The sequence below is a fragment of the Stegodyphus dumicola genome, chromosome 7 (genome assembly GCF_044657685.1).
Source record: "Stegodyphus dumicola isolate Sdum_Otavi_A_Nest chromosome 7, ASM4465768v1".
Lineage (NCBI taxonomy): Eukaryota > Metazoa > Arthropoda > Arachnida > Araneae > Eresidae > Stegodyphus > Stegodyphus dumicola.
In genome coordinates, this window is record NC_140774.1 from 208,239,123 (window position 1) to 208,247,390 (window position 8,268).

General features: G+C 31.0%; 1 long non-coding RNA gene across 1 annotated transcript; it reads right to left on the bottom strand.

The window, feature by feature from the left end:
• Positions 1-1,220: 1,220 nt before the first annotated feature.
• LOC146996619 (uncharacterized) lies at positions 1,221-7,026 on the bottom strand. Its single transcript, XR_015041928.1, has 3 exons — positions 6,894-7,026; positions 5,358-5,438; positions 1,221-1,992 (listed from the first exon to the last, which is right to left on the bottom strand). It is a non-coding gene; the product is annotated as an uncharacterized LOC146996619 (long non-coding RNA).
• Between the last annotated feature and the right edge of the window lie 1,242 nt (positions 7,027-8,268).

The following is an 8,268-nucleotide window of genomic DNA, read 5'->3' on the forward strand; positions in this document are numbered from 1 at the left end:
ATAATATGCATAAAAAATCGAATAATAAATTTTAATATACATTGAAGTAAGAAACAAATGCGAATTTAATTTCCCTTACATGAAAACTATTCAGCTTTATTTTTAATGTATGAGATTCAGAAAATAAGTAACCATAAAATACTCTCATGCTATTGTTTTTAGCTTCATATATTGCACAAAATATTGCAAAAGAAATGTTTCTATTTCTTATTACATAATTATGAAGAGCTTAAAATTAATTATTACCCCAAATTATGAATAAAGTCTAAAATCTTCAGTTAGCTTGTTACGCTTTCTATTTTTGAAAAGTTATATGCATACAAATTCCTATACATTAATCATTACAGGTGAATAAATGCTTACATATACTTTTAGACTATAACTTATTTTTATATATGCTAATTCCAAGTCTCATTTGGGAAAAATAAAGTAAATTTTAAAATGAAATAATATGGATTATAGCTCACATGTGTAAGCTAAAAATTCATTTTTCATAATTCTGCTGAAATTTATTATGTATTTCATTTATTGATTAAATCCGAATAGGAATCATTACCATAACTGCAGAATTATAATAATTTCAATGAACAAAGTATTTTAAATATAAGTGAAAACAAGCATTGCATGAAAAACTCTTTATTAGGAAATATATGTACATATATATACATATATAAAAATGGAAAATATGACACTAAAATGACATTAAAAATATGAAATGTAATGCATGTACAAAATGCAATAAATTCAGACTCGAACATGTATTTAAAGAGTCCACACAAGCTCTAGGAGTGCTGACATTATACAAAAGGCTTGCCACAAAATTATAAAAATTTGTTGATGTATGTGCATATTGAAGCTAAATACAAAATTAGTTTTAAATAGAATGTCAAATGCCTTCATGGCATGATTTGGGCATGCTTTTAAGTGATTTACTGCTTTAATATAGAATGAACTTGTAATGCACACTATAATGGGCTGTTTATTCTGAGCTGGTCCAAGAGATTCCATGTCTTCCATTCCCTGAAAATAAATTTCTTTATTAAGAATACATCCATTACCTATCTATTAGGAGAAGTCAAATACCAATGAGCCATACTAGAAAGTTTATCTTTCCAATTAAAAAATATCGCCAGAAAATTTTTCTTCTTTCAAAAATAAGTAATTCCTAGTAATTTTATTCACATAGAGGTCTTTTGCTTTTAGTTTCTGTAAAAATGCAGTATAAATACATATAGGAATATGTAAATGTTATATTGATGCAAATATAAAATAGGATAGTCTATCTGTGCGTTGCTTCTTAATGAAAAATGTAATAAAAATAATGTACATAAAAATGTAAAAAGAACAAACTATATGGAGAATTAGTCTGTCTTTTCCTTATGAAAACAAGTATCATCCCTTCATAATAAACTATTGTTGTTCATAATAAACTATTGTTATTGTAAAGATGTTTGTTCTTGATTTCATGATCGCTATAGTCTGGCTGGAAGTGTATCTTTTGAATTTCACCTTGAAGCAATTTTTCCATCACTTTACAAGTTAAAAAAAAAAAAAAAAAAAAATCTATGTTCACTGTATATACATGCATATATATGATTAGTGTCATGCTTTAGATTTAGATCATATAAAGGCATCACACATATTACAAACCATCTTACTCTCTCGAAATATTTGCTAGTATGTAGGTGACATTCAAATCAATGCAATTCCAATTCTACAGAAATTAGCTAAATGACCATGCATCATCTGTGGGTACAATAGTCGAAAGCAGCCTGAGAAGATGAATTTTAGCCACATGAGGCCAAATACATTCACTGCTGTAAAATGGCTCATTTTAATATAATCTGCCCTCTTAAAATGAAAGTTAGTGCAAAGCATATCAAAATTCCTCAATACTTACATTTAGCAAATATTAGAAGTGCAGAATTTGGATTTTTTTTTTTTTTCTTTCAAATAACAACCTGATGCTAAAATACTTGCTTTGCCTTTACCCTACAAAAATAAAAATAAAAGTATATATAAAAGACATATACTGGATAAAAATTGCATGTGAAATGTAATAATTAATTGAAACTATATAAATATCACACATGAACCTTTCAAGATAGAATATGTAGCAAATTTCAAAGTATATGCAGCTCAGCTCACTTACATATAGTATCAATAGCTTATTTACATATACATACACTGCAAACTAAAAATATTATCCTATGAAAAGAATTTTATAGCTAAGCATATGAAATTATTTTTTATGCATAGACTTATGCCAAATATTTACTCATTAATAATGAATAAAACCTTTTTCCCTCTTTCTTTCCAATAATTTTAGCTGAGCAAAAGTTCTGTGAGCAAAACTAATGCTTTTAGGTCATCTATCTATCTATCTATCTATCTATCTATATATATATATATATATATATATATATATATATACACGTTTATTACATAATGACTACAAAACTATCATTAAAAAGGCCTTTGGCACTAGAGGCACATGCATTTACCGCTTATCTTTAAGAGCCAGAAGGAAAAAACTATAAGCCATTTAAGAATAAAGACCAATGTGAGTAATAGATGCAAAATTACTTTACTCTAGGTAATTAAAAAGTAAACAAAGAAAAGTTTTAAAGTATTCTATCATTTATAATCCTAATTAAATTCTATCATCTATAATCCTAGTTGAATTTTTAAAGATTTTTACCACTGAAATCAGCAATACTTGGTACCAGAAGATCAGGGCGTTTTGTTTCCACATATTTCAAAATTCTTGGGACGTAAAAAGATGAAAACTTTTTTAAATGTCTATCATTAGAAATTGTTTCAGTTTCTATACAATTTCTTACATGGCAATCTATACAATTTCTTACATTCAATTGTTTTTATGACTGAAACATACTGAAATGTTTCTTTTACAATTTTGGTTTCAAATTGACCTGTTTTTGTATTCAGAGCTTGATCCAATCTACTGCCAAGCATAATTTCGACAGCTTCGATAAAATTCTGACAGCTTTTCAAAGCCTTTATTTGTCCTTTAGTTGCTGACATGCCATCAAAAATCTGCCTAATGGGAAGAATGCCTCCGTGGAGGTCTTTCTAAGGCAACTGGTTCGTATACACGTTACACATGGAGAAAACCACAAAAAAGTCCATGCAGCCAGCTTCTTCATGCGATTCAAACTCTGGACCGAACTACCAGTGCTCAGCGACTTTGCCGCTGGTGGGTAATATTCAGGGGATGTGCATTAATGTTCGGAGAAAAAGCATGATATTAAGCATTTGTAAGTAAACAGCCTGTTAAACATGGTATTTAGGGCATATAAATTAAAATGAGCGCAGGGGCGTAGCTAGAGGAGGGCAAGGGGCATCTGTCCCCGGGCGCAGGATCCAAAGGGCGCCAAACTGATGTTACGGCATTTTAGAATTAAATGTTTTCTATCCTTGGGAAGTAGTAGGGGGCGCGAAATCTTCAGTTGTCCCTGGGCGCTGAAAACCCTAGGTACGATTCTGAATGAGCAGCAAGAAATATAATATTAAGCATACGTAAGTAAAATTTACATAAAGTAAATATTAGTTACTGAAATCAATTTGGCCTTCCCCCATTTTCTCAAAATTGTTCCAAAAACTGTTCCGTTAAGAAAATTTTCGGCAACATATTATCTTAGAAGGAAACATTCTTTAAACGCAATTTAATAGTTCTTTGACTGTATCTCAACCATTATGCTTAATTTCATGCCGAGACAAGTACTCGAGTATGCAGTTTTGTAAATTTTCTTTGCAAACACTTTAAAATCACTTTTAGAAAACATAGCACGGAAATCAGACAAAATAATAATAAATTGAGAAAAAATGACACATGCAAATAAATTTTGAACAGCAGCGAAAGAAAGCGAGGAGGCCGCAAGAGAATTCTACCAGCTTTGTGCTTTTGCAGCGTTTACATTTACTGGATTCTTTGCGGTAGTGTTTTCGAAGGCAGGTGGAAGGATGGTAACTTTGAACTTCTGCAGTTCATAAAATTTCAGAATGCAGTTCCAAATACTGATATACATCTGTAAATTTTTTTCATGACTGTTGCGAGAAGAATTTTGCAAAGTACAAATGGATTAAAAAACACCTAAGACTGAGAAATTGTACCATACTGTCTACAAATCAGCTGATAGAATAGTAAATCAAACTTTTAGAATACTATTAATGATTTTGTGTATAAGGAAAACAAACAAAATAGTACTTTACGGTATTAGAATTAATGTTTTATTTCAAAACTAAACCCAGATATTTTGTTTTTATGTATATCATTTTGACATTTTATAGACTTTTTATTGTGCACTGAGTGAGGCAGCAAGAACTCTGGCTACACCTCTAACAGTGTTCACATAACTTAGTTATTGAAAATGTAAACAAGCTGTGTTACCTGAGTCTTTAAATCCTATCTAAACCAGGAAATGAATTCATATGAGTTTATTAAAATCAGGTTACTTACATTTCTTTCCTACTTTAAAGGACTGTGGATAAGAAAAGGTTTATAAGACTTGTTTGATACAACAATAGCTTTTGCTAATGTAAACAATTATATTATTTTGAACATTACTTCATCAGATCCTCACTCATTTTAATATCACTAGGAGAAGATATAATAACTAATTGAAATGAAAAGGCAATAATCTTGAAAAGTAATAAGTAAATGTCATTAGTTTAACTTTCTAACTATTGAGTTGATGTATATGAATTAATCTATGAATCATTTTAGAATTATCGTTTAAATTAGTATATATTTCGACAATTTTGAAAGTATGCCTGACAAGTTTTCTTAGAAGGGGGAAATAAATAAATAAAAATAACCCGTCGAATTAGGTTTTCTCCCGCAATAGAAGGGAGGGGAAGCTGTTTTTTAATTGTGCATTCTATTATCTGTTAATAAAATAAGTTAATTTTTTTAAATATGATAGGCGCTGCCACAAATATAAGGCAATATTGCTTAATTTTCATATTATAAAATAAAAATGCATCAAACATTTAGGTTTTATGGCTTACATATAAAAAGTCGTTTTGTTTCAGTTGAAATAAAAATGTTTAGATATAAACGAATTTTACTATTTAATTAAGTCTGAAAAAAACATGCCTTACATTTTTTAGAAATAAATACTGTTTTTTTTTAATTTTCTTATTTGCATTAAAAGAAATAAACATTTGGTGTACATATTATATATTGGCATATACGTATATTTGTCAGTAAATACATATTTAGCATAAAATAAATACATGTATATAGCATATAAAGTCAACTGAATATCTGGAATTTTCAAAAATCCGGACTAGGTATAGTTTTTAATTTAAAACAGAGTAGAAAATAAAATTACCTTTTAGGACATTAACAGCATCTTCGGGAACTTCTTGCAGTTATAAAAATCTGATAATTTTGAACTATTATGTAACGCCTCCTGAAAAAAGTATTTTATTGTGCTACAGTTTAAAAAAAAGACAAGGGGCAGATAAATTTGACAATTTGCTGTGGCACAAGTATTAGGAATATAGAACCTATCGTTTTGGCATTTTGCATATATTTTGCATTTTGCATATTCCCGATATGTTTCATTTCAAAGGACTGTTAATTTCGTTTTGGCATTTTGCATATATTTTGCATTTTGCATATTCCCGATATGTTTCATTTCAAATTGCTGCCACCAAACATTATATTAAAAGAAATTAAATAATGAAGAATCTGCATGAATGTATGTATGTTTCTCGCATTATAATAAAACAACGGTACCTAGAGCCAACAAAATTTGAATAAGGTAATCTTCCATAGAATATGGGCATGTGGAAGCCCTAATTTGAATTTGAAATTGGTTTTATTATTTGCTTTATTATTTAATATTTTGTAATACTTCAACGAATTTTTGATTAACAAAGTAAACGATTTCAAAGCGAGCAATGGCAAGACTGTACGAGTAAAAAATATATATATATATATATATATATCTCCAGCTCGCGAGACTCTGTATTGGAAATTCTAAAGATATGTTCATTTTAAAATTATTTTGCGATATTGCTGTTGAATGTTTTTATGGTTTAAGTGCGAAGAACGTGATATTTAATAAATAAAGGTAACACACAAAATGTTAAAAAAATGCCCCTTTGGACGTAATTTAAAATCTGAAGCTTTCAGTCTTTTTTAAAGAATGCAAGATTTTTTTTAAATCGTAAACGGAAAGCCGTCTTAGCAGCTTTATTGGTCTCCCGGACTTTTGAATGTTCAAGAGGCCTTAGTTACACCTACACTCTCGAGAATAACAACATATTTGCAAAAATATAAGTTTTAGAATGCTGATATGACCCAAGTAGTGGAATATTTTGGAAAAATTCAGCTTTGCAACAGTAAGTGAATTTTATTGTCGCAAACTATAAGCAGAATTTATAAAAAATGAAAGTTAAAAATCTATTAAAAACTACTAGAAGCTGAAAACGATATGAGTTCAATAGGAAATTCAGTAAAGTATACGGTTTTTATTTCTTCCAATACTACCAAATAATTTACACACTTGTGTTATAAAAAAAATCAAAACTTTAGTATGCATTTTTTTTTTCCACCGCTGTTCTTCCTATTTGAAATAGGAATGCATGCAAAACTAAATTTAAATAATTAAATTCGATAGCTTTGTGTAAATTGTTCAAAAATAAAAATAATGTTAAGAATTATTTACAAAAAGTACCATCCATACGTACAGTTTTCATTGTGTTAGCAGTACATAATAAATAAAACTACGTTACAGCATTACACTCTTAAAGCAAATTTACAGACACCTAAAAAAAAAGAGCAAACTAACTATAATTTATAATAATTAAGATATTTATATTAAGAAATAATTGTATATATATTTTAAAAGCGAACTTACTTTTGGCAAAGGAGCTGTATCCATTGTTACGACTGTCCTCGCTTGAAATGGCGCTTAGCCAAAGAACAAACTTGTTTGGTCAGTCTGGGTGGACGATGACAAGACAGGGGGTCGTCCTGCTCCTTCAATTCACTCCCTTCCCCAAGGTTATTATTGCAAGTGGGAAACATGTTCTGCTACCAAGACAGTAAATTTGCGTTGTTTGACACGCAACGGAGCGAAAACTGCTGTCACCCTCCAAATCCCACTCTGCGAGATTTAGAGTGTATGTATAAAAAACACTAAAATTTCCTATTGTAAGGATAAACCCTTTGTATATGTGATTACGGCAAAACCCCTAGGGCTATATGCATAAGGGAAGGAATGGTTTCGTGGAAAACATTTTAAGGGAAACTGGCTGGTAAATACGTTACACATGAGGGAAACCACGGAAACGCCCAATGCGACCTGGCCGTACGCGGGAGTCGAACCTCGAAGCAAACTACCAACGAGTGACTTTACCGCTCGGCCGGTGATGGGCAGATAAGTATAAACTGAAACGAGTCAAGTCCAAGATGAAGCCGAAGGTAGTTTGAGAATATAAAAACTTGTTGTTGTTACTTATTCTCACTTGTCTGATAGTAACACCAGCCCAAGCCCAAAAATTCCTCGTGGCAAAGTTGGTTGGTTGGTTGATTTTTTAAATGGCACAAAACCTCGAGGGTTATTATGCGCCAGACAAATGGTAAGTAAAATTCAAGATGCATAAACACACTGTATCGAGTGAATTGATAAAATGAACCTGAAATGCTGATGAAGGCATGGAGAAATGACTTTAAAATGTCCAGGCAGAAATGACTGAAAAATGCTGTAGCATCAGGTAGAGCAGGATAAAATGTAGTTCAAATCATATGGTAAAAGGAGATGTCTTTTAAAAAACTTATGAGGTTGATGTGAGGTTTCTTCCAATGAGATCTGTTAAGTTAACATTCGTAGAGTTGAAATAAAATTCACGTTTCTGACTAAAAGCAGGACAGCAGGTTAAAATGGGATTGACTAAAACGGGAACGTTGCAAGTGCCACAAATAGGCTCATTATCTCCTTTCAAGAGGTACTGATATGTCAGTCTGCAATGACCAATTCGTAAGCGAGTGAGTAGTACATCCTCCTTTCGATTCCCTGTACTCCAAATTGGGTTTTAGCTGCCTTAAATTGTTCAGAGTTGGGCATTCGCAGAATTCTTACCACCTGAACAAGAACTTTGTTCTAATGTAATTCCGTATGCCTGTAAAAGGGACATCTTTTTCTGAGGTAATATCAGCAGATTTTGCTGCAATATTGGCGAGTTCATTGCCTTTGATGCCAGCGTCTCCAGGCACCCAGCAGTATGCAATAT